The 27204-nt window shown below is 45.8% G+C and overlaps 1 protein-coding gene across 1 annotated transcript in view; it reads right to left on the reverse strand.

Annotated features, from left to right (window-relative positions):
- The window catches only part of CHRM2 (cholinergic receptor muscarinic 2), a 365548-nt gene that overhangs the window by 321915 nt on the left and 16429 nt on the right, over positions 1-27204 (reverse strand). The gene's annotated exons all lie outside the window — the stretch shown is intronic.

Below are 27204 nucleotides of genomic sequence, written 5' to 3' on the forward strand. Positions count from 1 at the left end.
GACATTAATATTATTTATTGTATTTATAAAGCGCCAATATATTATGCAGCGCTGCACAATAGATAAATGGGTTAACATACAAGGTAGGACATACAGGAAACTCACAACAAAACAAGATCATGCAAATGATTTGATAACAGTACAGTGTCATAGGTCAAAATAGAGACTGTTCTAGTCCACAAGAGGGGTGGTTGTCAGTAAGATTGCATAATCAAGCTGGAAACACTAGGGAGGAGGGCCCTGCCAGAGGCTTACAATCTAAAGGGTGGGGGTGGAGACAATAGGTGCATCTGTTGAGAGGGTGTCTATCGCAAAGAGGCAACAGCAATTTAAACTAAATACTGTACAAACGTTTTAACTCTTACATGAACATTATGGAAAATTCAAGTTGAAAATAAACTGTGACGATAAACAATTTCATCCATCCTACTCCTGAAAAATGTATTCTTTTTTTAGAACCTTCCAGTTTTATTTTCCGTTTTAAAAAGCTAAAAAAGTAGGTTTAATGCTATTGTCTTATATGATGATGATTCAGCTTTTCCCATAGTCTCGCAGTTAGCAATCATGTGACCCCCAACAAGACAAATTCAGCAATCATGAGGTCCCCAACAAACCATGAGACCCCCAACAAGACACATTCAGCAATCATGATGCCCCCAACAAGACAAATTTAGTAATCATGAGGCCCCCAAGAACTCATGAGGCTCACAACAAGACACATTCAGCAATCTTGAGGCCCCCAACAAGACAAATTTAGTCATCATGAGGTCCCCAACAAATCATGAGGCTCCCAACAAGACACATTCAGCAATCTTGAGGCCCCCAACAAATCATGAGGCCCCCAACAAGACAAATTCAGCAATCATGATGCCCCCAACAAGACAAATTCAGCAATCATGAGGCCCCCAACAAGACAAATTCAGCAACCATGAGGCACATAAATAGACAGCATTTCACATAAATAGGCAGAATGCCCCCTTAATATGGTAGACACCTCTCACCTAGCTTCTCAATTCTCCTCTACTGGCTGCTGTGCCTGGCTGGCCTGGCAATACTGTTTTTGGCTGGATTGGGGATGATGTGTGGGCTGAAAGGCCTTGCGGTGATTCTGTGGCCGGGCTGGCGGTAATGCTGTGGCCGGGCTTGGCTGGTTGAAGTAAATGCTGGCCTGACTGGTGGTGATGCTGTGGCCTTTTTGACAGTGATTCTGGGTTGGTTGGCTGGTGGTGATGCTGGGCTGGCTGGCCTGGCTAGTTTAGGTAGTGACAGGTGCCCCGTAGTTTAGGTAGCGCCAGGAGCCCCCCAGTTTAGGTAGTAACAGCCCCCCCCCCCCCCAGGTTAGGAAGTGACAGGGACCTCCCCAGTAAAGTAGTGACATGGACCCCCAGTAAGGTAGTGACAGGCGCCCGACAGGTTAGGAAGTGACGGGGACCCCCATTTAGGTTGGGAGTGACAGGGACCCCAAGTCCAGTTAGGTAGTGACAGGTGCCCCGAGGTTAGGAAGTGACAGGGACCCCCGTTTAGGTAGTGAGTCACAGGTGCCCCGAGGTTAGGAAGTGACAGGGACCCCCGTTTAGGTAGTGAGTGACAGGGACCCCCATTTAGGTAGTGACAGGGACCCCAAGTTAGGAAGTGACAGGGACCCCCAGTTAGGTAGTGAGTGACAGGGACCCCCGTTTATGTAGTAAGTGACAGGGACCCCAAGTTAGGAAGTGAAAGGGACCCCCATTTAGGTAGTGAGTGACAGGGACTCCAAGTTAGGAAGTGACAGGGACCCCCATTTAGGTAGTGAGTGACAGGGACTCCCATTTAGGTAGTGAGTGACAGGGACCCCCATTTAGGTAGTGAGTGACAGGGACCCCCATTTAGGTAGTGAGTGACAGGGACCACCATTTAGGTAGTGAGTGACAGGTTCCCCCAGGTTAGGAAGTAACAGGAGCCCCCTGGCCGCCGCCGACCCCCCCCCCCCCCCTCACCTCGCAGCCAGCAGCGTCAGACCTCAATCAGCGGGCGACCCAATCAGTTAGAGCGGGCGCTCGGGCAGTCCTTCCCTATGACATCATAAGTAGGTGAGGTTTTGATAGATGCTTCTTAGCAAGACATGCTGAAATATAAGACATCCCCCGAAAATAAGACCTAGCTGTGCTCCCCGTTCACCTGCCTCCAAAAAGTCAGAACCCCCTGCAGGATGTGGCTAACTCTGTGCATAATTCAGATCTTAGATCGGCAGTGAAGGCAGCTAAACGTGAACAGCAACAGAGCCCATATACAGGAAGTGATCTCTGTTTACTTCCTGTACAGGGCGGCGCTGTTACTGTACAACTTTAACTGCCTTCACTGCTGACATAAGAACTGAATTATGCACAGCGTTAGCCGCGGGGGGTTCCGACATTCTGGAAAAGGGGGCCAGCAGCAGGGAAGTAAATCGGAAGCAGCAACAGCAGTGGGTGGGGGGGGGGGGGGCTGGGGGGTTTGGGGTGTGTGGTTGAAGGGAGCTTACTATATAGTAGGGGATCTGGCTATATACTTGGGGGGATATGGCTACCGGTATGTACTGGGGGGATCTGGCTATATACTGGGGGATCTGGCTATATACTAAAGGGGGAATCTGGCTACTCCAACAAATATAAGACCTCCCCGAAAATAAGCCCTAGCACATATTTTGGATGAAAAATTAATACAAGACAGTGTCTTATTTTCAGTGAAACACGGTAATACAGTTCAGATAGGAAATGTATGGAGAAACACAGTAACAGAAAGCCAATAATCCAATGTATAGAAATATTAGGTTTAAATGAAATATTGACATCTTTTAAACTTTGATCACAATGCAGGATGTGTAATTGTGTCATGTCCATGGGAGTCCATAGACATGACTCGATTACAGGCCTGGAATGTGGCGATCACCCTGCTGCATACACATTTTCCCAGCAGTTTTTCTCTCTCTCGCCTCACATGCTGAGCATCACATCTTTTAAGCACCTAGCAAGCAAATCCACACTAAGAATAAGCCGTAACTAAAGACTGATATTGCTTTTCACACCCAATTGTTAGTGCCGTTCGACTTGCTGAACATGTATTGTATAAATGAGGTGAGAAAAACATAACAACTGAAATAATTAATGGACTAAGATGTAGGCAAAAGACAAAGAAATTGAGAGTGAAATGAAGGTTGCGACATTTATTTTGTTTTAAAGTGGTCTGAAAGCCAACATTTCTACTTTGCACTAAAAGATTCCTCACAGCTTGAAAGCTACTATCCCAGAATTTTTTTTTAGCAGAACATCACTGAAATGGTGAAACAAAGCACTTTGTCCTGTTATTCAGCTTCAAATCTGCATCAAAACTGTAGATGACAGTATATTTGTTTACATTCCAATGTTGTTACAATGTGTGTAAACATAGTGTAACCAGTGAAAGGGAGCTCTCTGTAAAACTCTCTGTACACATAGTTCAGAAAAGCTCATTAGAAGAATATATAATAAAAAACAGTTTGAATAAAATGCTGTTTCTGACATTATTGTCAGATCTGACAAGAGTAGCTGCATGCTTGTTTCTGGTATTATTCAGACACTTCTGTAGCCAAATAGATCAGTAGGGCTGCCAGGCAACTGGTATTGTTTAAAAGGAAAAAAATACGGCAGCCTCTAGATACTTCTCACTACAGTTGTCCTTTAAAAAGCAATATGGCAGCCTCCATATACCTCTCACTTCAATTGTCCTTTGAAGCACTAAAACTTTATTTTTCTCAAGTTATCTACATACAACACTTGTGAATACTTATACCTGAATGTAAACCGGTGTGAGTATCCCATTTTTAATTGAGAGAAAAGGTAAAAATGACTTGATTATACCGTAAATGGACCTTTATTCCCCCACTATTACTCATACCCACATGCTGCTCCCGTCAGTCCTGTCACCACTCTTGTGCCCCGGCCAGTCCTGTTGCGAGTATGGAAAATCCTGCCAGTCTTGCAGCCACTGCTGCCCCTCTTCTGCTGTCAAGTGTCCCTGTCATATGCTGATGTGTGCTCCTATCATATATACAGTGGAGGAAATAATTATTTGACCCCTCACTGATTTTGTAAGTTTGTCCAATGACAAAGAAATGAAAAGTCTCAGAACAGTATCATTTCAATGGTAGGTTTATTTTAACAGTGGCAGATAGCACATCAAAAGGAAAATCGAAAAAATAACCTTAAATAAAAGATAGCAACTGATTTGCATTTCATTGAGTGAAATAAGTTTTTGAACCCCTACCAACCATTAAGAGTTCTGGCTCCCACAGAGTGGTTAGACACTTCTACTCAATTAGTCACCCTCATTAAGGACACCTGTCTTAACTAGTCACCTGTATAAAAGACACCTGTCCACAGAATCAATCAATGAAGCAGACTCCAAACTCTCCAACATGGGAAAGACCAAAGAGCTGTCCAAGGATGTCAGAGACAAAATTGTAGACCTGCACAAGGCTGGAATGGGCTATAAAACCATTAGCAAGAAGCTGGGAGAGAAGGTGACAACTGTTGGTGCGATTGTTCGAAAATGGAAGGAGCACAAAATGACCATCAATCGACCTCGCTCTGGGGCTCCACGCAAGATCTCACCTCGTGGGGTGTCAATGGTTCTGAGAAAGGTGAAAAAGCATCCTAGAACTACACGGGAGGAGTTAGTGAATGACCTCAAATTAGCAGGGACCACAGTCACCAAGAAAACCATTGGAAACACATTACACCGCAATGGATTAAAATCCTGCAGGGCTCGCAAGGTCCCCCGGCTCAAGAAGTCACATGTGCAGGCCCGTCTGAAGTTTGCCAATGAACACCTGAATGATTCTGTGAGTGACTGGGAGAAGGTGCTGTGGTCTGATGAGACCAAAATAGAGCTCTTTGGCATTAACTCAACTCGCTGTGTTTGGAGGAAGAAAAATGCTGCATATGACCCCAAAACACCGTCCCCACCGTCAAGCATGGGGGTGGAAACATTTTGCTTTGGGGGTGTTTTTCTGCTAAGGGCACAGGACAACTTAATCGCATTAACGGGAAAATGGACGGAGCCATGTATCGTGAAATCCTGAACGACAACCTCCTTCCCTCTGCCAGGAAACTGAAAATGGGTCGTGGATGGGTGTTCCAGCACGACAATGACCCAAAACATACAGCAAAGGCAACAAAGGAGTGGCTCAAGAAGAAGCACATTAAGATCATGGAGTGGCCTAGTCAGTCTCCGGACCTTAATCCAATAGAAAACCTATGGAGGGAGCTCAAGCTCAGAGTTGCACAGAGACAGCCTCGAAACCTTAGGGATTTAGAGATGATCTGCAAAGAGGAGTTGACCAACATTCCTCCTAAAATGTGTGCAAACTTGGTCATCAATTACAAGAAACGTTTGACCTCTGTGCTTGCAAACAAGGGTTTTTCCACTAAGTATTAAGTCTTTTATTGTTAGAGGGTTCAAAAACTTATTTCACTCAATGAAATGCAAATCAGTTGCTATCTTTTATTTAAGGTTATTTTTTCAATTTTCCTTTTGATGTGCTATCTGCCACTGTTAAAATAAACCTACCATTGAAATGATACTGTTCTGAGACTTTTCATTTCTTTGTCATTGGACAAACTTACAAAATCAGTGAGGGGTCAAATAATTATTTCCTCCACTGTATACTCTATCAGGGCAGTTTCCAGGCTAAATTGCACCCAGGAGGAGGGTGTAAAAATCCCCACCCCCTCCCCCCGTGGTGCCAGGTATAGGTGTCCGCAGTAAAGGTTAGCCAGGTCTAGGTCCCCCCCGTTATAGGTAGCAATGCATAGTTGCCCCCAGTATAGGTTAGCTAGGTAGGTGTCTCCAGTATATGGTAGCCCGTATAGTTGCCCCCAGATAGATAGGTAGGTCCCTCCAACATAGGTAGTCAGTATAGTTGCCCCCAGTATAGGTTAGATAGATAGGCACCCTGAGTATAGTTTAAATAGGTAGGTGCCCACGATAGGTTAGATAGGTAGGTACCTCCAGTATAGGTTAGATAAGTAAGTTCCCCTAGTACACATTAGGTAGGTAGGTGCCCCCAGTATAGGTTAGATAGGTAGGTGCCTCCAGTATAGGTTAGATAAGTATGTTCCCCCAGTACACATTAGATAGGTAGGTTCCCCCAGTATAGTTTAGATAGGTAGGTGCCCCCGGTATAAGTTAGATAGGTAGGTGCCCCCGAGTATAGGTTAGATAGGTAGGTACCCCCGAGTATAGGTTAGATAGGTAGGTGCCCAAGTATAGGTAAGATAGGTAGGTGCAAGAGGGTGGGCACAGCGGCGGGTATAGGGTAGTTACAACTCACCTTCCATGATCCCCCGTAGCCTCTATCTCCTTCCTGTCCCAGGCATCTGTCGCATTGGTAGCAGTGCCCCCTATGATGACATGCGGTCACATCATCACTGGAGGCACTGTTATCAATGCGATGGAAGCGGGGAGAGGAAGAAGATGGAGGCTGTGCGCAGGGATTGTGGCAGGTGAGTTGTAATTAGCTATGCCTGCTCCCACCCTCCTGCCGCTTAATCTGGGCACCCTGGCAATTGCACGCCCATAGAAACTGGGCTTTACTCTATACTCTTTATTTACACACTGAGCAGGGAGATTGAGGGAAGAGGGTGTACAATGAAATGTGACAGGATCAGAGAGTTGTTTGTATCTCGGGGACTCCATGAACTATGCATCCACTCTATACGGCACATAGCTTATATTCTCTAGTGCAGGGGTGTCACACTTAAATACAAAATGGACCGACATTAAATGTGGGCAGCACGGAGGCAGGAACGTGGGGTGAGGTCTGAGTACCACTCGGTGTGGGAAGCGCTATTAGCCAAGGAGGGTCCTGAGTGGATTGGGACCCTCTAGAAGTAAATGCCCACCCCAATATTGCCTGTTCTGTTTTTATCCAGAAAATAAAGAACTATTACTTTCCACTGAAAGCATCCCTGTTTATTTCATCTGCACAATTGAGTGCATACAGGTGGTGATGTGGACAAATACATCAGTAAGAAGAGTGAATCTGCGCTGTGATACTAAAACATTAAATGCTGGGACCTAGTCGCGGGCCAACCTCAATGTCTGGTGGCCACCTCCAGTTCCCAGGTGTCTAATCGCCCCCCTATATAGTTCCCTGGTGTCTAGTGGTTCTCCCCTCCCTATACAGTTCCCTTGTATCTAGTGCTTCCCCCTACCTCTCCCATATGGCTTCCCTGGTGTTCTAGGGCTTCACCTCCAGTATAGCTTCCCTGATGGTCTAGAGAGGGTCAAACATAATGCAAAGTGGGGAATCCACTTGGGGGCCAAATGTAATGGACCTGAGGGCCAGATTTGGCCCACGGGCCAGAGTTTGACATATATGCTCTAGTGTGTGCGCACATATTCTTTTTTTTTTGGGGGGGGGGATTGGGGTTATCAGAAGGACACTTTGTTCCCCACATCTGGAGGGGATGGTCACTGTGATGCAAATAATTATAAGTTTTTCTGAGATATGCCTAAGACAGTCATCTTGTAACATAATGAGGTGTGTCCATGTTGCCCGGTCATATAGAGAAGTTGCACTCAGTGTCACCCTGTAATATACTAGGGTGTGCCCCATCCCCCTATAATATATTATGATGCCCCCTATTACCCTGAAATCTATTAGTGTGCCCTTATCTACCAGTAATGTATCATAGTGTCTTCCTATCTCTCTGTAATCTACTATAGTATGCCCCTGCCTGCCCCATGTAATATGCTATAGTGTGTCCCTATCTCCCTGTAGTATTCTATTGTGTGTCCCTATCTCCCTGTAGTATTCTATTGTGTGTCCCTATCTCCTTGTGATATAATACAGTATGCCCCTACCCTATGTAATATACTATAGTATGCCCCTCCCCCATGTAGTCTACTATAGTATGCCCCTACCCCATGTAATATACTACAGTATGCCCCTACCCCATGTAATATACTACAGTATGCCCCTACCCCATGTAATATACTATAGTATGCCCCCCCATGTAATCTACTATAGTATGCCACTACCCCATGTTATCTACTATAGTGTGTCCCTATCTCCCTGTAGTATTCTATTGTGTATCACTATCTCTCTGTAATATACTACAGTATGCCCCTAACTCATGTAATATACTGCAGTATGCCCCTGCCCCATGTAATATACTATAGTATGTCCCTACCCCATGTAATATACTACAGTATGCCCCTACCCCATGTAATATACTACAGTATGCCCCTGCCCCATGTAATTTACTATAGCATGCCCCTGCCCCATGTAATATACTATAGTGTGTCCCTCTCTCCCTGTGATATAATACAGTATGCCCCTACCCCATGTAATATACTATAGTATGCCCCTCCCCCATGTAATCTACTAGTAGTATTCTATTGTGTACCCCTATCTCTCTGTAATATACTACAGTATGCCCCTACCCTATGTAATACAATATAGCATGCCCCTGCCCCATGTAATATACTATAGCATGCCCCTGCCCCATGTAATATACTATAGTGTGTCCCTCTCTCCCTGTGATATAATACAGTATGCCCCTACCCCATGTAATATACTATAGTATGCCCCTCCCCCATGTAATCTACTATAGTATGCCCCTACCCCATGTAATATACTACAGTATGCCCCTACCCCATGTAATATACTACAGTATGCCCCTAACCCATGTAATATACTACAGTATGCCCCTACCCCATGTAATATAACATAGTGTGTCCCTATCTCCCTGTAATATACATATCACTAAGAGGGCTTTTTGGTCTCTTTAAGGCCCTTATACTTTCCCAGTGGTTCTGGGTCTTCTCTCCATGAGCTATTTGTGTATTCAGAAATACTGGTTCAAGCCCCTATCCCATAGAGCCAAATCCATTCCTGCCATGCACTGGTGAGCACTACAACCTCCAAAACAACTGTCTGCATGTTGGGTTGATGTGGCTCTGTAAAATGTGGCCTGCGCAAAATGCTGTTAGCCACGGGTGCGCAACCATGTGCGGCGTAGCCTGCTCATCAGCAGGGGCCACTGACCTGGCGGGTTGGTGGCTGCTACGGAGGGAACCACGGAACACCGGCCTGGAGCGGAGCTGCAGCGAGGGACGCCTAGGCTTCCAGGGGCTGAAGGAAGCTCCAGGTAAAGAGATCTGATTTTTTTTTAAATTGCCTGTTTCCTTTAAAGCTGCATTGTTGCAAATACTGTACCTTCTGTTTCAAGAAAGCACATTTATAATTAGAATGTTGATGAAATGGTTACAAAAACTAGATTTGATACATTCAACGTTTTTATCTCATCTAAAACTGAATCAATTAAAAACCCGCGATGGTGTATGGAGCGGCCCTAAGCGTGTTTCTGTCTCTTGTCTCTGCACAAACCGCTTAAGTTTCTGGTGTTTCCTACGCATCACGTGACACGAGACAAGGCACTCTCGTGTTCTAAAGATAACCCCGAGCTTGTCTAGCGGGACACAGCGCTGACACCACGCAAGTACACCGCTGAGCAACACTGTCAATGTTTTATGAGGTCGCCGAGGAAAATAAAACCTTATCTCGCTGTAATTAATTTCACATGCAAATGAGCACCTATTATCTCGTTATAAATAACGACACCACACAGTGCCCTTCAATGAGGCGTTCTAAAAAGTTTAGCGTGACGCTCAGCGTCAGACGCTTCCGGTTTTGCTTCTCTTCTCTCACAGTAGGTGGCCCTGGAAGCAATGAATTAAAGACAAATTATACAATTTGCCCTGCAGCTCTGTGCTCTATCTAGCAACATGGCTTTTATGAAAGGGTACATCTGGCATTGTTAGTTTTGGCGTGAACGGAGAGATGATGTCATCAAATATGTTTTGAACTGTGGGGGGCACAATAGTGGTGCAAGCCACGCCCCCTGAATAATCTGGACTCTGCACACAAAGAACTCAACTCCGATATTTTACCATCTTAAAGAGAAACTGTGACCAAGAATTGAACTTCATCCCAATCAGTAGCTGATACTCCCTTTTACATGAGAAATCTATTCCTTTTCACAAAAGGATCATCAGGGGCTCTGTATGGATGATATTGTGGTAAAACCCCTCCCACAGGAAACTGTGAGGACCACGGTTCTGGCAGTTTCCTGTCTGTGAACCTCGTTTCATTGTGGAAAATAGCTGTTTACAGCTGTGTCCAACTGCCAAAAAAGCAGCAGCTACTTCCAGTGACATCATCTGCCAGCAGTAAAAATGTCACCATGTGATAAATGTCAGAATGTAAATCAGGGAGAGGAAAGATTTTACAATGGGCAAACACCGACTAAATCATTTATAAATAATTATTGTAAAAATGAAGCACTTTTTTATTACATTATTTACCACTGCAGTTCCTTATTAGGCTGGGATTTTTATTGACTCCAGTATAAGTCTACCCGGCAAATGAATGGCTGCTTGGAGACCAGGAGGAATTAAGAATTAACAGCTGCACTTGGGGATCAGGAAGGGTTAATGACTGCACTGCATAAAGTATTGGATCCATTAACCCCTCCTGCCCCTTAAAGTGACCTGAACTCTAGCACAGAACAGAAGGAAAACATATAGAAATGTATCCTGTATGTATTTAGAGAGTTTATCCTGTCTAATTCCCCCTCATCTGTGACCAAGCAAAAGTTGTAATTTGATCCCTCAGCTGTGACAGCAGACTGCCATGGCAGAGAGGTAATTGGTAAACACAGGTTGTTAACAATATGTCTGCTTCCATGAAAGCAGGAAATAGACACACTGCAGATTTATTGCTATATTTGTATCAGCTCTAAAAAATAAGAAATATTTTTTAAAAGGTTATTAAGCTGTTGCTTATTTTTTAGAGCAGAGAAGAAGTTCTGAGTTCAGGTCCGCTTTAAGAAACCTGTATGTACCTTTTTATAAAGAAAAAAAAAATGTGTCGTTACATCAGGGAAATGAAAATGCGTGATTTTGGAGTCAGACGTCACTTAAGCTCTTGTCTTGATGCATCGAGGAAGAGCCAAACTTCGCAAAGCCAGAGCATGTCCCTCAACGCCAACAAGAGGCTGAAGTGTTTAGCTCTGATGCTGCTCAACAACACTGGGATTCAAACACACGTTTCCCAGCTGCTACCAGAGGCATCTGATCCGTGAAATCCCCAATTTCCAGAGAGGAAGATGTTGTACTGGAACATAAAGAAAATCCAAGAGAGGATCAGAAGCAATCTGAGAGATCTGACAGGCTGACAGGCTAAAACTCCAAGGATGCCTTTCCTGTAATGTTATTCTATGTTACAGTTGTGGTTATACAGTCATAGTTTGGCGTTTATTTACCTCTTAGTTGAGATTCAGGCTCAACTATAACGAATGCGGATTACCCCAGCTCAACTCAGTGCTGACCAGATACCTGACCCAAGACAAAGCTGCCTAAGGTCATGCTGGATCCACATACCGCCATGCGTTGTCTGTTCCTCTCCTTGTTTCACCTGGTCTTTATACTGTAACTATTCCTTAATATAATTGACTTTTGGCTAAAGTCAAATTTTCAGACAGGAAGACGTTGGCTTGTTGCAATGTTCCCTCCCACCTCTTAAAGGGACCAAGCACCTATTCATGAAAATATAATAATTGAACCTCCCCATAAGAAGGGTGCATGATAAAGTGTGCCATGGCGAGGGGGGCGGGGGTAGGGTGATCGGCATTACTTACCTACGTGGAACTGCTCCTATGGCCCCCGTCTGTTAGGGATGCGCCATCTTCCCCAGGGAGAGACTGCAGCTGCAGCATTTTGAAGCTCCTAATGATGTCCCAAGCCTTTGACCATCGCAAAGCATGCTGGGAGACGTAGTCCGTGGATGTACTTATATCTCCAGGCATGCATTGTGGCTGTCGGAGGCGTGCGGCAATGCTGGGAGCTTGAATTCGCAGCACCTGCTGTCTCTCCTTGGGGAAGATGGCGAATCCTACATGGACGGGAACAGAAGAGCACCCCTCCTAGACAATCATGTTTTTACATAAAACGCAAAATTAACTCAGGAGAAAAACTTAAATTGGAATCAGGGCCAAATTTTCTACACCACAAAATAGGTTTCCAAGTAAAACTACCTCCCCCCCCCCCCCAGAATATATCATGACTTTGATTAATGAGGTTGCCCACAAATACCATTTAAAGTCCAACGGAGGCAATTGGTGGAGGCGCCCTTAATCTTATTGACAAGCCATTAGCAGAGAAATAGATTCCAAAAAAATAAATAAAAAGGAGGTATCTTACCTCATCAGAAGACTCATATAGGTGGAAAAAGGAGTCTTTATTAAAATAAAACTTTTTCCATATGCGCCCCCGCACTGCACGGCTGGCAATTATGGTTCTGTTTATTGACCTGATGAAGCGAGCTGCGTCCCGTGAAACGCGTTGTCTACAGCTAAACCACTTATTTTAATAAAGACTCCTTTTTCCACCTATATGAGTCTTCTGATGAGGTAAGATACCTCTTTTTATTTATTTTTTTAGAATCTATTTCTCTGCTAATGGCTTGTCAATAAGATTAAGGGCGCCTCCACCAATTGCCTCCGTTTCTTTCACCTCTTTGAGGTGCTACTATATTACCGGGGAGACCATCCACCAGTATATAGGACCACAGGAGGAGAGCGACCGCCTGGTTCCAGAGTTTTCCAGTATACCGAGCGGAAACGGTTTTTTTCCGCATGCGATTGTCATTGGTTGCATTAGGGCAACCCACCTTTGTGAGTATTCATTACCCACATTAACCACTTCCCAACTGAGGGGTTTTACCCCCTGACCACCAGAGCAATTTTCACCTTTCAGCGCTCCTTCCATTCATTCGTCTATAATTTTATCATTACTTATCGCAATGAAATGAACTATATCTTGTTTTTTTCGCCACCAATTAGGCTTTCTTTAGGTGGGACATTATGCCAAGAATAATTTTATTCTAAATGTGTTTTAATGGGAAAATAGGAAAAAATGTGGGAAAAAATTTATTATTTTTCAGTTTTCGGCCTTTATAGTTTTTAAATAATGCATGCTACTGTAATTAAAACCCATTAAATGTATATGCCTATTTATCCCGGTTATAAAACCGTTTAAATTATGTCCCTATCACAATGTTTGCCGCCAATATTTTAGTTGGAAATAAAGGTGCATTTTTTTTCAGTTTTGCGTCCATCCCTAATTACAAGCCCATAGTTTATAAATTAACAGTGTTATACCCTCTTGACATAAATATTTAAAAAGTTCAATCCCTAAGGTAACTATTTATGTATTTTTTTTAAATTGTAAATTTTTTATTTTTTTTTAATTACAAAAAAAAAAAATTGGGGCGTGTGGGAGGTAAGGAGTTAATTTTTTGTGGAAAACAAGTTTATTCGTGTGTAAAAAATGGTTAGGGTGTAGTTTTACTATTTGGCCACAAGATGGCAACATTACCAATTTGTTTCATGCGACCTGCAAGCGTCCTTCCGGACGCTTGCAGGAAGTAGAAAGAGGCTGGGACTTTGTTATTTTTTCACAATGATCGCGCTGCTCAGCCGACCGGCAGCAGATCATTGCGGGGCTTAGATCAACGAACGGGAATGGATTTTCCCGTTCGTTGATCTCTGGGCGAGCGGGCGGCGGCGTGTTTACTAGCGGCGGGCTACATGTTTACGAGCGGGAGCGCGGACAGCGGCGGGAGTGCGCAGAGTACGGATTTCTCCGTCCCTGGGGGTGAAAGGATGGAAAAAGGGGCGGAGAAATCCGTACGCGCGGGGGTAAAGTGGTTAATACATTATCCACTTGTCTAACGATACTACACCATAAGGGCTCCTGGTCTCATCCTTTCCCTAGGCCTAAAACGTTCTCCTCCATAGTGTGGCAACCGTCAAGGACCTTCCCAGAAACGTATTTAAAGTCCAAGGTCAAGTACACAGTTTTTGTCGTGTATTTAATAGAATGCACTTGCAAGTCAATCATACATAAAATAGTTTTTCAAAATTGAAAATGAAATGATCTGTTTCACCAATTCGGAGTCATCATGCCATTTCCAACCACCTTTATTTACGCACATTTATTTTAAAATAACTTTCTATGAAATGCGTAAAAAAAATCAGTGACTGAACTGTGCTTTAAAGTGGATATCCAGGGAATACTGTACATTTCTTGTAACGGTAGTGGTGGCCATACATGGTACAATAAAAACGTTCGATTTAAATGATTGAATCAACTGAAAGTTGAAAATATTTTTTTTTCGATCAAGAAAATCGAATGATTACCTCGTTTTTTCGAGAAAAATCAGATCAGGCATGCTGGAAAAATCTGTATATTCGATCTAATGGAATAATCAAACTAAATTATCTAATCAAAAAAATGAAAAATTGTACCATGTACTGCCACCCCTAGGTTATAATTACCTGCTATGTCTGATTCCCTGATAACTGTCCCTAAAGTCCTGTATCCGCCGCCTTCTTTCACGTAGCCCTGCCCCCTGTAAAAAAAATCCCTTATCCTCAGAATGGTGTTATTCTTCAGGGAGTGAGGCTACTCGCCAGAAGCCTGCGAATACGTGGCTTTGAGGATGGATTCGGGGGAGAAGACACAGCGGGTAATTATAACTTACCCTTTCAAGAGGACCGCAGAATGTGCAATTTTCATAGGCAAGCCACTTAAAGTGAACCAGAGGCGAAGCACTCTCATGTATTTTACCATAAAGATCAGTGGGAACATTAGAGAAAACACCTACCCTGCTTTCTGTTTCATTCTGCACTGCACAGCTTGCTTCTAATCAGCCCTGATAAAATCCCCGACTGAGCATTCAGTCTGACTTTGCTATAATGACTCAGCTATAATGATTCCTGAGCAGAGCCAGAAGGGGGCAGGCTTGGACTTGAAAAGACACCAGAGATCACAGACTTAGCTATAAATATTCCTGAGCAAAGCCAGACTGAATGCTCAGTCGGGGATTTTATCAGGGCTGATTAGAAGCAAGCTGTGCAGTAAAGAATGAAACAGAGAGCAGGGTAGGTGTTTTCTCTAATGTTCCCACTGATATATATGGTAAAATACACAAGGGTGCTTCGTCTCTGGTTCCCTTTAAAAGTGGACCTGGACTCTTGCACAGGACAGAAGGCAAACATGGAGAAATGCATCCTGTATGCATTTAGAGAGTTTAGCCTGTCTAATTCCCCCTCACCTGTGACTAGTCACCACTGTAATTTGATCTCCCAGCTGTGTCAGCTTAGGAATCTCCTCTGCCGTGGCAGAGCAGCTAAATTGTAAACACAGAATGTTAACAATATGTCTGTTTCCATGAAAGCAGGAAGTAGACACACTGCAGATTTATTGCAGGATTTCTATCAGCTGTAACAAAGAAATATTTTTTCTTTAAAGGTTATTATGCTGTTGTGTATCTTTTAGAGCAAAAAGGAAGTTCTGAGTTTAGGTTCGCTTTAAATAATTCCCCAGTGATACACGATACATTCAGTGATGCACATAATGTATAAAGGGATATATAGAAAGGAATATTATTAACACTGAAGTTAATTCTGAACTAAACACCAAAAAGAAAACGTAAAAGAAAAACTGTGTTTAAAAGAGCAACGTAGAGGGGAAAGGGAAGAGTGCGTAATCTAAATACCCATTCATTACTGCCTTGTAGTTTACAGCGTGTAAAGCCATGAGTAGCACTGAGCTCTTGAAGTGGCTTGAAAACAAGATCCAGGCTGTTATAAACAAGGCAGGTTATAACGTTGTACCTAGAAGCCATTAGAATATTAATCTGCTGAGTGCCTTGATTCAGCTCCAACTTGGCACGCACTGCCGTTCTCCATAAATCCTGAGGTACACTTGTCATTGCACATGCTGCAGAGATACACCGCGTTGCAGCAGAGCGTCTGACTAGAATGCTACTAAGGTTTTCTCAGACAGGCATCATAGCTTGTGGACGGTGCCAGCCAGTGGCGTACCGGGGTGGAGGACCGCGGCAGCAGCGGCAAATTATCTGAGGCCCACCGCCATCAACTTGATTTGCACTGTGGTGAGGATTATGGCAATATGGGGACCTCCGGTCTGTGGGTGATATTTTGCAACGAAGTGTGTGCATGAAAAAGAGGTGCGGGGAAAAATGGGCACCTGGTTTCATTAATAAAATTATCGTTAATATCTACCAATATCCTTCGTTTTTAGAGTGTAAATAGTGTAAATTATCATAATAAAATATCTGTATATATTAACAATATTTTACTACATTTTAACCTAACCCTATTCTCACACAGAACCCTCCCCCCTTAGACACCTAATCCTAAAATCTCCCTTCATGATGTCTAACCCTAAACCCCCATTTCCTGATGCCGAACCCTAAAGCCCCCCTTCCTGATACCTTATCCTACCCCCCCCCCATCCTGACGCCTAATTCTAGAACCCCCTTCCTGACACCTAATCCTTAAATCCCCCTGCCTGATGCCTAACCCTAAAACGCCCCTTCCTGACGCCTAACCCTAAAACCCCCCTTCCTGACGCCTAAACCTAAAAACCTCCATCCTGACATCTAACCCTAAAACCCCACTTCCTGACACCTAACCCTAGAAACCTCCATCCTGACGCCTTACCCTGAAACCCCCTTTCCTGATGCCTAACCCTAAAAAAACCCCATCCTGATGCTGCCTAACCCTAAAACCCCCCTTCCTGACGCCTAACCCTAAAACCCCACTTCCTGACACCTAACCCTAGAAACCTCCATCCTGATGCCTTACCCTAAAATCCCCTTTCCTGATGCCTAACCCTAAAAAAACCCCATCCTGATGCCTAACCCTAAAACCCCGCTTCCTGACGCCTAAACCTAAAAACCTCCATCCTGACACCTAACCCTAGAAACCTCCATCCTGACGCCTTACCCTAAAACCCCCTTTCCTGATGCCTAACCCTAAAAAAAGCCCATCCTGATGCCTAACCCTAAAACCCCCCTTCCTTACACCTAATCCTTAACCCCCCCCCCCCCTCCTAATGCCCAACCTTAAAGAGAACCTGAACTGAAAATAAAGTCAAAATAACCATACACAGGTCATACTTACCTCCTGTGTAGTCTACTCCTCAATCTCTTTCTCCTCTCCTGCATCCCATTTGTACACTGTGATCAATGGAATTCTCAGTCCTCCATTTTAAAAATGGTCACTACCCCATAACAGCTTCCTGGTCAGCACACTGTTAAACTGTAATATTGCCCACTTGAGCCATAGGGAGACATGGACATTTCCTTGCACATTCAGTTGTAACTAGTGTTGGGCGAACATCTAGATGTTCGGGTTCGGGCCGAACAGGCCGAACATGGCCGCGATGTTCGGGTGTTCGACCCGAACTCCGAACATAATGGAAGTCAATGGGGACCCGAACTTTTGTGCTTTGTAAAGCCTCCTTATATGCTACATACCCCAAATTTACAGGGTATGTGCACCTTGGGAGTGGGTACAAGAGGAAAAAAAAATTTAGCAAAAAGAGCTTATAGTTTTTGAGAAAATCGATTTTAAAGTTTCAAAGGGAAAACTGTCTTTTAAATGCGGGAAATGTCTGTTTTCTTTGCACAGGTAACATGCTTTTTGTCGGCATGCAGTCATAAATGTAATACATATAAGAGGTTCCAGGAAAAGGGACCGGTAATGCTAACCCAGCAGCAGCACACGTGATGGAACAGGAGGAGGGTGGCGCAGGAGGAGAAGGCCACGCTTTGAGACACAACAACCCAGGCCTTGCATGAGGACAAGAAGCGTGCGGATAGCATGCTTTGTACCACCATGCAGTCATAAATGTAATAAAGATAAGTGGTTCAATAAACAGGGACCACGCGGCAACGCTAACCCAGCAGCAGCACACGTGATGGAACAGGAGGAGGCGCAGGAGGAGAAGGCCACGCTTTGTGAGACACAACAACCCAGGCCTTGCATGAGGACAAAAAGCGTGCGGATAGCATGCTTTGTACCGCCATGTAGTCATAAATGTAATAAAGATAAGAGGTTCAATAAACAGGGACCACGCGGCAACGCTAACCCAGCAGCAGCAGCAGCAGCAGCACACGTGATGGAACAGGAGGAGGCGCAGGAGGAGAAGGCCACGCTTTGTGAGACACAACAACCCAGGCCTTGCATGAGGACAAAAAGCGTGCGGATAGCATGCTTTGTACCGCCATGTAGTCATAAATGTAATAAAGATAAGAGGTTCAATAAACAGGGACCACGCGGCAACGGTAACCCAGCAGCAGCAGCAGCAGCACACGTGATGGAACAGGAGGAGGCGCAGGAGGAGAAGGCCACGCTTTGTGAGACACAACAACCCAGGCCTTGCATGAGGACAAAAAGCGTGCGGATAGCATGCTTTGTACCGCCATGTAGTCATAAATGTAATAAAGATAAGAGGTTCAATAAACAGGGACCACGCGGCAACGGTAACCCAGCAGCAGCAGCAGCACACGTGATGGAACAGGAGGAGGCGCAGGAGGAGAAGGCCACGCTTTGTGAGACACAACAACCCAGGCCTTGCATGAGGACAAAAAGCGTGCGGATATAGCAGCAATGCTTTTTGCCGCCATGCAGTCATAAATGTAATACAGATGAGAGGTTCAATAAACAGGGACCGGAAACGCTAAACCATCCCAGATGTTCATCGGTCATGTTACTTGGTTGGGGTCCAGGAGTGTTGCGTAGTCGTTTCCAATCCAGGATTGATTCATTTTAATTTGAGTCAGACGGTCTGCATTTTCTGTGGAGAGGCGGATACGCCGATCTGTGATGATGCCTCCGGCAGCACTGAAACAGCGTTCCGACATAACGCTGGCTGCCGGGCAAGCCAGCACCTCTATTGCGTACATTGCCAGTTCGTGCCAGGTGTCTAGCTTCATGCCCGGTTTCAGGTCCAGCGGTGCCAGCCACAAATCCGTCTGTTCCTTTATTCCCCTCCAAATTTCCTCCCCTGTGTGCTGCTTATCCCCAAGGCAGATCAGCTTCAGCAACGCTTGCTGACGCATGCCAACAGCTGTGCTGCACTGCTTCCACGATCCTACTGCTGCTGGTGCTGGGTTAGCATTTCCGGATGAGGTACAGCTTTGAGATGCGTTGGAGGAGAAGGAGTCAGAGAGGTAGGTGCTGCTGTTGTTATCCAGCTGTTTGCGGCGTGGGCAACACCCGCGCCGTAGCAGGTGAGGAATCGCTGCCAGGCTCCACAAGGTTCACCCAGTGCGCGGTAAGGGAGATGTATCGACCCTGGCCGAACGCACTCGTCCAGGTGTCAGTGGTGAGGTGAACCTTGCAGGCAACGGCATTCTTCAAGCTTCGGGTTATTTAGCTGACCACGTGCTCATGCAACTCAGGCACTGCAGAGCGCGCAAAGTGGTAGCGGCTGGGAACCACGTAACGTGGGATGGCCACTGACATCATGCCCTTGAAGCTGTTTGTCTCCACCACTCGATATGGCAGCATTTCGCAGGCCAGAAGCTTGGCTATGCTGGCTGGCTGTTACTGCCACGGCCCGGGGGTCATTTGCTGGCAATTTCCTCTTGTGCTCAAACATCTCAGAAACAGACAACTCAACCGTAGCGCTGCACACCGAAGGGCTGTTGGTTGTTGTGTTTGATGAACACTGGGAGACCTCAAGAGCACTAGTCCGGAAAGTGACAGTGTCAGCATCGTCTGATGTTTGTGAATGTTGTGAACCACGCAATGGCTGGGCTACTGCTGCTGCTGAGGCGGGTCTGGTGGTGAGTCTGGTGAACCCAAGGGAGGCAGTGTTGCTGGTGGTACCCTGTCCTGCCGCGTTTGCCCACAGAGTGGGATGTTTGGATAGAATGTGGCGGCTCATGCTGGTGGTGGAGAGGTTGTTAATACTTTTCCCCCTGCTCAGGCGGGTCTTGCACACCTTGCAAATCGCCATGGTAACATCCTCAGTGCAGTCTTCAAAGAAAGCCCAGACTTTAACTGGCTGAGGACTCGGACCTCGTGCGTGATGTGCTGGTGCTGCTTAACCCACTGCTGGACGCTTGAGAGGTCATCCAAGTAATTATCTGGTCCTGTTCTTTTGGATCTGTGAGGGTTGTTGTCCTGGACAACATGGGCAGTATTGAGTGGGTTTTCTTGGGTGCTCCCCTGTGGCCTGTACGTGAACCGTCAGGGGAAACACCTCTTCCCTTGCCCCTCCCTCTTTCACCGGATTTCTTCCTCATTTCACTTATCCTTAAAGTACACGCTGACTGGCAGCAGTACAGTGGCAGTACAGAAATGCTATACAGTGGTGGGTGAGCGGTGTACCACTATTGTCAGCAGTGACACAGAGCACAATGCTATACAGTGGCGGGTGAGCGGTGTACTACTGTTCCCAGCAGACACAGAGTGGAAGTAAACACAATGCTATATAGTGTGGCTGAGCCGTGTACACAGAGTGGCATTAAACACAATGCTATATAGTCTGCTATATAGTCACCCCGAACAGGGTGATGTTCTGCAGAACCCGAACAGTGGCAAACACTGTTCGCCCAACACTACTGGGAGGGAACGCAGATTTTAGTACCTAAACACACGATACAACATGTTTTCCGGGGTCGGACTCTGAGGCACATACAGATGGTCCCGATCATCATCCTCATCATACAACTCTTCTCCTGAGTCTGACCCACCCACCACCTCTGCCACCCCAACATCCCCAGACACAGACCCCTCATCGTCCTCAACATTAACTTGGGATGCTGGCCTGAGCCAGACCTCCTCCTCCACATCAGGCCCCATCATCTCCTCAATGGCAGCCCTCATTAATCGCTCTGGCGACGGACTGATGGACACAACGTTCTCCTCCGGGGAGGGCTGCTGCTGACCACTGGCTGCTGGGGTGGATGTTATAGCTTGCGTGGGGCGTTGGCTGTTGCTGTTGTTGGGAGTGCTGCTCACAGCGGAGGTCTCTGGGGAACTCATGTTGAGCTCATATAGTGGTTGACGGTGAGTGGAGTATTACTGATCCCAGCAATATACACACTGACTGGCAGAGTACGCAATGCTATATAGTGTGGCTGAGCGGTGTACACAGAGTGGCAGTAAACACAATGCTATATAGTCTGGCTGAGCGAGCGGTGTACTACTGTTCCCAGCAGAATCAGAGTGGCAGTAAACAATGGTATATAGTCTGGCTGAGCGGTGTACATAGAGTGTCAGTAAACAATGGTATATAGTCTGGCTGAGCGAGCGGTGTACTACTGTTCCCAGCAGAATCAGAGTGGCAGTAAACAATGGTATATAGTCTGGCTGAGCGGTGTACACAGAGTGTCAGTAAACAATGGTATATAGTCTGGCTGAGCGGTGTACACACAATGCTATATAGTCTGCTATATAGTGTCAGTAAACAATGGTATATAGTCTGGCTGAGCGAGCGGTGTACTACTGTTCCCAGCAGAATCAGAGTGGCAGTAAACAATGGTATATAGTCTGGCTGAGCGGTGTACACAGAGTGTCAGTAAACAATGGTATATAGTGTGGCTGAGTGGTGTACACAGAGTGTCAGTAAACAATGGTATATAGTCTGGCTGAGCGGTGTACACAGAGTGTCAGTAAACAATGGTATATAGTCTGGCTGAGCGAGCGGTGTACTACTGTTCCCAGCAGAATCAGAGTGGCAGTAAACAATGGTATATAGTCTGGCTGAGCGGTGTACACAGAGTGTCAGTAAACAATGGTATATAGTGTGGCTGAGTGGTGTACACAGAGTGTCAGTAAACAATGGTATATAGTCTGGCTGAGCGGTGTACACAGAGTGGCAGTAAACACAATGCTATATACTCTGGCTGAGCGAGCGGTGTACTACTGTTCCCAGCAGACACAGAACAGTAAACAGAATGCTATATAGTGTGGCTGAGCGAGCGGTGTACCACTATTCCCAGCAGACACAGAACAGTGAACAGAATGCTATATAGTGTGGCTGAGCGAGCGGTGTACCACTATTCCCAGCAGACACAGAACAGTAAACAGAATGCTATATAGTGTGGCTGAGCGAGCGGTGTACCACTATTCCAAGCAGACACAGAACAGTGAACAGAATGCTATATAGTGTGGCTGAGCGAGCGGTGTACCACTATTCCCAGCAGACACAGAGTGGCAGTAAACAGAATGCTATATAGTGTGGCTGAGCGAGGTACACAGAGTGGCAGTAAACAGAATGCTATATAGTGTGGCTGAGCGAGCGGTGTACCACTATTCCCAGCAGACACAGAACAGTGAACAGAATGCTATATAGTGTGGCTGAGCGAGCGGTGTACCACTATTCCCAGCAGACACAGAACAGTGAACAGAATGCTATATAGTGTGGATGAGCGAGCGGTGTACCACTATTCCCAGCAGACACAGAACAGTAAACAGAATGCTATATAGTGTGGCTGAGCGAGCGGTGTACCACTATTCCCAGCAGACACAGAACAGTGAACAGAATGCTATATAGTGTGGCTGAGCGAGCGGTGTACCACTATTCCCAGCAGACACAGAACAGTGAACAGAATGCTATATAGTGTGGCTGAGCGAGCGGTGTACTACTGTTCCCAGCAGACACAGAACAGTACACAGAATGCTATATAGTGTGGCTGAACGAGCGGTGTACTACTGTTCCCAGCAGACACAGAACAGTACACAGAATGCTATATAGTGTGGCTGAACGAGCGGTGTACCACTATTCCAAGCAGACACAGAACAGTGAACAGAATGCTATATAGTGTGGCTGAGCGAGCGGTGTACCACTATTCCCAGCAGACACAGAGTGGCAGTAAACAGAATGCTATATAGTGTGGCTGAGCGAGGTACACAGAGTGGCAGTAAACAGAATGCTATATAGTGTGGCTGTGCAAGCGGTGTACTACTATTCCCAGCAGACACAGAGTGGCAGTAAACAGAATGCTATATAGTGTGGCTGAGCGAGGTACACAGAGTGGCAGTAAACAGAATGCTGAGCGAGCGGTGTACTACTATTCCCAGCAGCGACACACAATGACTGGGGGGGACCCTGGCTAGCGTGGCTGGAGCGCGAACTACCCTGCCTGCCTACCCAAAGCTAAACCCACAGACAAATGGCGGAGATATGACGTGGTTCGGGTATTTATTTACCCGAACCACGTGACAGTTCGGCCAATCAGAGCGCGTTCGGGTCCGAACCACGTGACCCGTTCGGCCAATCACAGCGCTAGCCGAACGTTCGGGGAACGTTCGGCCATGCGCTCTTAGTTCGGCCATATGGCCGAACGGTTTGGCCGAGCACCGTCAGGTGTTCGGCCGAACTCGAACATCACCCGAACAGGGTGATGTTCTGCAGAACCCGAACAGTGGCGAACACTGTTCGCCCAACACTAGTTGTAACTGACAGCTGCAGATTTATAACTGACAGCAACTGGTATATTTCAGTTCTGACAAAACATTGTCAGAACTGGACGGATCCCTGTAAGAAGAAAATGGTGAGCCTCTGAGAGGAATAGATGGTGAGGTTAGTAGGTAATATTAATTTGCAGCTGCGTCATTCGTTTATTTTAAATAATTGTACTCGCTTCAGGTTTCCTTTAAACCCCCCACACTTCCTGACACCTATTTCTAAAACTCTTGACACAATGACACCTAATCCTAACCTCCACCCCACCACCCCCCTTCCTAAACTCATAATGTTCACAATGATACATTTCAAAACAATAATTTTCAAAAATGAATCATTTGTAAATACAATACATTAAAAATGACAAAAACTAATGTTTTAATTTTCAAAATAACAAGCCATTTCAAAAACTATAACATTCTAATTTTGATAAAGATAGTAATTGTGCACCCAAATTTCTGCTTTGGGCGCCTAATAGCAGATATTTGCATTAGCGCCTATGGGGCGCCCAATTCATCCATTAGCTGCTGGGCGCCCACATTTCCTTCTTCTGATTCTACATTCACCTCTGATCCCTCACAGCACACCTCACTCTCAGAGCTGTGATCTGAAGAAACTGAATTTAACAAGGCTACTGGTTCTCGATGCATCCTGTTCTGAAGCCTCAGCGTTCCAACGAGTGGTTGCTCTGTGGGGACTGTGTGGGATCTAAGCTGAATGAAAAATGATGTCATGGTGGTGCCTAATAGTTCAGAAAATGGACAGTGGGATAGAATTGGGAGGATGGGAAAGAGGGTGTAGGAGGAGGTGAAAGGGGAAAGAGGAGGACAGAAGGTGCTTGAGAAAAGCATTGTAGAAGATGATGGTTTAGGAGCATGAGAAAAATAAAAGGAAAGGGGAGAGTATGGTATGAGCTGAGGGGCAGCAAGCTGTCACAAGAGGAGTAAATTGATGGAGGCAGAAGGTCAGGAAGCAGATGCAGGAGGAGGAAAATAAGGAATAAAGTTGAGCAAGCTTATTATTATTATTATTTAGTATTTATATAGCGCCGACATATTACGCAGCGCTGTACAGTGTATATATATATATATATATTGTCTTGTCGCTAACTGTCCCTCAAAGGAGCTCACAATCTAATCCCTACCATTGCCATATGTCTATATTATGTAGTGTAAGTACTGTAGTCTAGGGCCAATTTTTTAGGGGCAGCCAATTAACTTATCCGTATGTTTTTGGAATGTGGGAGGAAACCGGAGTGCCCGGAGGAAACCCACGCAGACACGGAGAGAACATACAAACTCTTTGCAGATAGTGCCCTGGCTGAGATTCGAACCAGGGACCCAGCGCTGCAAGGCGAGAGAGCTAACCACTACGCCACCGTGCTGCCCTGTGCTTACAGGAAGAGATACACAAGGGGAGGGAAGCAAGCAGACACCTTCAGGGGAACGTAGTACAGTGGGGGTGTCTTCTTGACTAGAGATGGCACGAATGGTTCGCACGCAAATTTATTTGTGCAAACTTCGATGGTTTGCGTTCGCGATCGAACGCGAACTATATGCGAGTTCAACCCGCCCCTTATACTACATCATTAGGGTCAACTTTGACCCTCTACATCACAGTCAGCAGGCACAGGGTAGCCAATCAGGCTACACTCCCTCCTGGAGCCCCCCCCCCCCCTTATAAAACGCAGGCAGCGTCAGTCATTTCACTCACTCGTGTGGCTGCACTAGTTAGAGAAGGGAGAGAACCTTGCTGCTGACATAGGGAAAGCTTAGTTAGGCTCTTGTGTTAGGCTTGTTAGGTTGCTCCTTCTTGCTGATCTTATTGCTAAAAAGCACTCCTCATCCTCAACAGCTCTTTTGAGAGCTAATGTTGTTCTTGTGATCTATTTTTATTTTGTTTTTGTGTGTGTCCCACAGACACTTGTGTTGCATATACAACCCTGTCAGTCAGTCGCAGCTGCTGGTGGGACCTTGAACCCTTAGTAATTCCCACTGTGCCACTGCCAGGCCAAGCACATTCAGTGACTACCTGTGTGTGTGTGTGACAGCTGGACATTTGCAATAGCAATCACTGCATACCCACCTGTTCAGTGCACTTACCTACCTACGTAAGCGCACGCAGTGTCACTGCACCTGTTGACGGTACCTGTGTGTGACAGCTGCTCATTTCTAATACCAATCACTGCATACCCACCTGTTCAGTGCACCTACCTACCTACATGAGCGCACTCAGTATCACTGCACCTGTTCACAGTACCTGTGTGTGTGTGACAGCTGCACATTTGTAATACCAATCACTGCATACCCACCTGTTTAGTGCACCTACCTACCTACGCGAGCGCACGCAGTGTCACTGCACCTGTTGACGGTACCTGTGTGACAGTTGCACATTTGTAATACCAATCACTGCACACCCACCTGTTCAGTGCACCTACCTACCTACGTGAGCGCATGCATTGTTATATACCACCAGTCACTGCACCTGTTCACGGTACCAGTGTGTGTGACAGCTGCACATTGTATTGATACCAGTCACTGCATACCTGTTCACTGCACCTGTGTGACTGCACATAGTATTAGTCAAGTCAGTGCATACCTTTCACTTCATCCCCCCAATATGGGCGAAACAGGCAGAGGTAGGACACCCAGCAGGTCTGTTCGAGATTGTGCTGTCGTGATTTTGTGTGGCCCTGGACCAAAGTACAGTGTTCAGAAGGCACATGCCATCAACCCCCAAGATTGTCAGGACGTAGTTGACTATTTAACACAGAACACCTCATTTTCCTCAGCTTCCGCACGGAAGTTTGACATATCTTCCTCCTCCTGCTCTGATTCTGGCACCCCACTTAACTAACACTTAGTTGGCCGCCACCACCAAAGTGCCATCACCCCAGGGCTCAGCAGTGTGGAAATGTTTTCGTGTGTCTGCCTCAGATGGGAGAAATGCCATCTGTACTCTCTGTCACCAAAAATTGAGCCGTAAAAAGACCAAGACCCGCGTAGGGACAACTTCCTTACGAAGGCACATGATGACAAAGCACAAACTGCAATGGGACGAACACCTGAGGAAAAGCAGCACACAAAAGCAAAGCCACACACCGCAGTGGAAGATAACAGGCCGCAGTGAAGGGGCTTGCGTATCACGATGAAGCAATGACTGCCGGCTATATGAGTGTCTCGGGGGGGGGGGGGGGGGCACAACCAAGATAATAAGGTTGTTGATTCATTAGATCAGCTGGACAGTCACTGTTGTTCTATCATTGAGCTACCTCAGCCCGGCGACCATATGGGCTTAAAAACACATGGTGTTCACCAGACTAGCACGGCCGTCACTACACAAACATCTGTTTGCAGTGCGTTACACAGTGAGTTTGGTGTGTCAGTGTGAAGCAGTACTCTAATTACACTAATAAGGTTGTTGATTCATTAGATCAGCTGGACAGTCACTGTTGTTCTATCATTGAGCTACCTCAGCCCGGCGACCATATGGGCTTAAAAACACATGGTGTTCACCAGACTAGCACGGCCGTCACTACACAAACATCTGTTTGCAGTGCGTTACACAGTGAGTTTGGTGTGTCAGTGTGAAGCAGTACTCTAATTACACTCCCTGATTCCCTGATTGATGTATGCACATGCAAGATGTTTCAAAGCATTTTAGGCCTGCAATTTAGCATTCAATGTGATTTCAGCCCTTAAAACGCTGCTTTGCGTCAAATCCAGATTTTTTTCTCGGGACTTTTGGCGTCTATCCCACTCCGCCATGCCCCCCTCCAGGTATTAGACCCCTTGAAACATCTTTTCCATCACTTTTGTGGCCAGCATACATTTTTCTACTTTTCCA

This window comes from Hyperolius riggenbachi, chromosome 3, assembly GCF_040937935.1.
Source record: "Hyperolius riggenbachi isolate aHypRig1 chromosome 3, aHypRig1.pri, whole genome shotgun sequence".
Taxonomy (NCBI): Eukaryota; Metazoa; Chordata; class Amphibia; order Anura; family Hyperoliidae; genus Hyperolius; species Hyperolius riggenbachi.